A 3,843-nucleotide genomic window follows, 5' to 3' on the forward strand; every position below is an offset into this window, starting at 1 on the left:
GGCAACCACCCCTAAGGGTGTGAATGGGGGTATCCAAGGTTCAAAAATTCTCCCCAAAAGTTTTTTTTTTTTTACATGTTCTTCAAAGGGGTAACTAGTGAAAGTAGAGCCCTGTGGGCGAAAATTTCGTCCGTTTTGCTCTATCTCTAACCGTTTACGCGCTAGAGGGTCTTTTTTGACGAAAATAAGCTAAAAATTGCCATAGTGAACAATAAGTTGTAGAAAAAGGCCTAAAAACCGCAAAATAGAAAGGAAACTCTCCCCGCACCCCCAAAAAACGTTTTCTAAGCAGAGGGGTGGGTTGTAGTCGCGGTGCTTCACCGTTACATCCCTTTCTCGAGTCTTTGGGGCAAACTCAAAGACGACGGGTTTAAGCGGGCCGAAGGACCGCTACATCATTCGATCATGTTCTTTAGCAAATCGCGTGACAGAAATGGTCGGGCCGCAGGCCCGACCATCGCCGCCGTGGCGGAAGGGCGGGCCTGCTTGTTCTTCAGGTAAGGGAGCTGGCCGGTGTGTACTGCCACATTGACCCCGAGTGGAGCCTGAAACTGCTAAAGAGCGCCGCACCCACCGTGGAGAAGCTGAGTGTGTTCAACCCCCGCCCGAAACACATGCACGCGATCCCCGCCATGCCGCAGCTGCAGAGGCTGCAGGTGGAATGTGCTCATAATGGTGCGCCCCTTTGTGACAATTTGAACAAACGGGGCGTCGAGCTGCCCGCACTTCCACCAGGCTCCTGCTGCCTGGACTGGCTCAGTGTGAAGGTCCTCCCCCGCGACACGCTCAAGTCTCTGCTGGAGGCCAACGCACACTCGCTGACGAGGCGGGAGCTGATGGTTCACACGTCGAGGACGAGTTGGTGGCCGACATCTCTAAGCGACCTACAGTCTCTGGCACTGGAGCCGTGCGCCTCCAGGGCGCTAATGAAGGTTACTTTGACGAGAGGATCTAGCCACGGCAAAAAAGTCGGCGCGGAGCAGCTTGTCGCGATGCGGCGAATGCTCCCCGGGGTCGATATCTGGTGCCAGCGGTGTGAAAATCTAGCGCTCGAGCACTTGTAGAGGTACTCTAGACGCGTGTTTTGTCAGCTGCCATGCCGAATTCATTTCAGTAATGTCGCAATAAATTCCTAACTAATTGAATCGACTTTCTTTTAATTTCACAATTCTGATCGCTTTATGGGAGAGAAGTGTTACCCGAGTGTGTGAATGTCGCAGACTTGTAGGTGTGTGAACGCTATTTGTACGTACCCATATGAAGGGACATTCAGGAAAATTCACATATCTTTACTCCCCCAAGTGTACGAACGGGCATTCACACACCTTCAAGTGTGCGCCACACACAGACTTGCTTTTCCAGTGCAAAGTCGAGAAACTCTCTAGGCAGCTAACAGGCAGGCAATCGATGCGACATAAAGCAACTTGTTGCCACGGTGTAGACCGCACCGGATGATTCAAAACGGACGCAGGAGCGCGCCGGTTTGCCTACCCGCTCCTGCCAGTGTGGCGCCATGGCCCCTAAGGTAGGCAAGCAGACCCGCCCGCTCCTGCGTTTTCTCCGAACAACCCGGTATAAACACCGTGCTTGTTTGGAATAAACCGCTGCGGGCCGGGGACGCCCCTCGGTCGCCCTCAGAGGCAGGCAGGTAGCCACCGCAGCGCGCGCTGCAAGTACCCGGCCGGGGCTCCGAGGCACGGACGTAACACGGGACGGGTTTCCCTCAGCCTGCCGAGAGGGCCGAACCGGCGAACAACAGGATCCGGTTATCACTCACTCGTGCGCCGACCCACGTAGAGGAAGAGCACACCGCCTTCGTGCTGGCCGAAGGAAACCGTGCACTTGGTTCGGTACTACTCGGTACAGTTCCACTGGGACTGTCCCAGGCCCCAGCCCAGCTCGTTGAGGATTGAGGAGCGCAGTCGCAGTGTGCCTTTGGTGCTAGTCAGGTCATCAGCTCCGGGTGCTCCAGGTCAAGCAAGCGTCTGCCCATCCACCCAGCTTACTTCAACCGCCAAGGTAGGCCAAGTCCGCCGTACTTACAGGAGCAAAAAGTGTTTCGTGTGGTAAAGTTTAACGTAAGGTCCCTCCGTGTTTCTAGGCCGCAGTTTACGTTCTGCTATCATGGATCCTGTGGAGACGTCTGTGCTGACCCTGGAGCAGCTCCCGGACGACGTGCTCGTGATGGTGCTGCAGTACGTGTCCGTGGACGACGTCCTCGCCTGCCGCCTCGTGTGCAAGAGGCTCTGCGGCCTGGCCCTGCACTGGGACGTCTGGCGCCACCGATCCCTCAAAGACAACCACCCCCGCGCGGGGGCGGTGCTGCGCCTGGCCCCGTGCCTCGACACGCTGACCGTGTTGGGCGAAGTTCTGACTGCGGCGTCCACGACCAGGTGCGCCGCGGCAGGTTTGATACTTTGGGCCAACGAGGACGAGGAAGAGCTCTTTAACGCTGCGGAGTACGCCACGGCCGTGCGCAACCAGGAGTCCTATGGCCGCCTCAGGAGGCTTGAGCTTCAATGTCCGGACGTCGTATGGAAGACTGAGACTACAAACGCCGAGCTGCTGAGGACGGTTGTATCGTGTTCCACCCTGGAGTCGCTCGAAGTCTTTGGCAAACTGCCAAAAACCTCACACCCCGTTCTACAACGGCCACCCAGGGCGTCGCTCAAGAACTTCCGGTGTGTGGTCGACGAGAATTCGCAATCCTTTGTGCACACCATACTTACTGTGCACGCGGCTACGCTGGAGAAGGTCGACTTCGCCTCGAAGTTCTCCTCGGATTTCGACGTCAAGGAGACGGCGACGGCGGCCCTGTTGGCTGCCCTGCCGAGACTCCAAAGACTGCGGTGCAACGACTCGATTGGAGACCTGGAGGCCGTGGCGGCGTGCAGGACGCTCACAGACATCTGCATTCGTGTTCGTGTAGGGTACGCGAACGCGAACGTCAAAGTCGAGGCGGTTGCGGAGTTCTTTCGGCGAGCCAACCAACTTCGGCGCGTCTACCTGCCATGCGGTGCGGACGACGACATCGCTGTGCTGGTCGGTGCCCTGGCCTCGTCCGGGCGGTCACACCTCGAGCGACTATCCTTGCGCCGGCCGGTCCGCGCGCTGCCCGCGCTGCCCGCCCTGCGCCACCTGGACTTTTCTGATTTTAAGCCCTACGCCGAAGAGCTGCTCCTGAGCATCACCCCTGCCACGGCCCCGGCCTTGAGGAGGCTGGAGTTTAGGGGCTTGTCGTGGTGCCCCCACCCCTGGATACACAAGGCCGAGGTCAAGGCGACCCTCGCCGCGAACACCTCGCTCCACATTCTGCTCGGGTATTATCCAAAGCAGGTTCCCCCATGCGTACGCCGAAACTGCAAGGCATGTCTGGCGGTCTGTCACCAACAAGTCAATAGGCGTAAAGGGGGGTGGTTTAGGAAGATAGGCCTCTTCGCGCATGAGCACGATGAGTGTCCGTCACCGGACGTGCACACTGCTCATTCCCACACCCACAATGACAACGAGTGGGACTGGCGAGGGTCCCTCGAGTTCGAGTGCACGTGGATCCATGTGTAATACATGTAATACTGTAATAATGCTATAACTTGGGCTGTTCCTCAACACGCCGCAACGATTTTGCTTTCAAAGGAGTCACATTGTCACACTTGGATTTCAAATAATATTGTGTGGAAGTGTGTAAAAGATGCCCTCTTATGTTCTGTACTTTTAACCAACTCGTGCTATGACCTTCGTTATCGCTCCTTTTGTGTTTTACTTCTAACAAATGCCTTCTACAAGGGGGACAAAATGTACTTGTTTTTTTGGTGCATATAGGGTGCCTGGTTTGATGTTTCAAAT

The sequence above is a fragment of the Frankliniella occidentalis genome, unplaced genomic scaffold (assembly GCF_000697945.3).
Source record: "Frankliniella occidentalis isolate FOCC.00 unplaced genomic scaffold, Focc_3.1 Scaffold1132, whole genome shotgun sequence".
NCBI classification, from domain to species: Eukaryota; Metazoa; Arthropoda; class Insecta; order Thysanoptera; family Thripidae; genus Frankliniella; species Frankliniella occidentalis.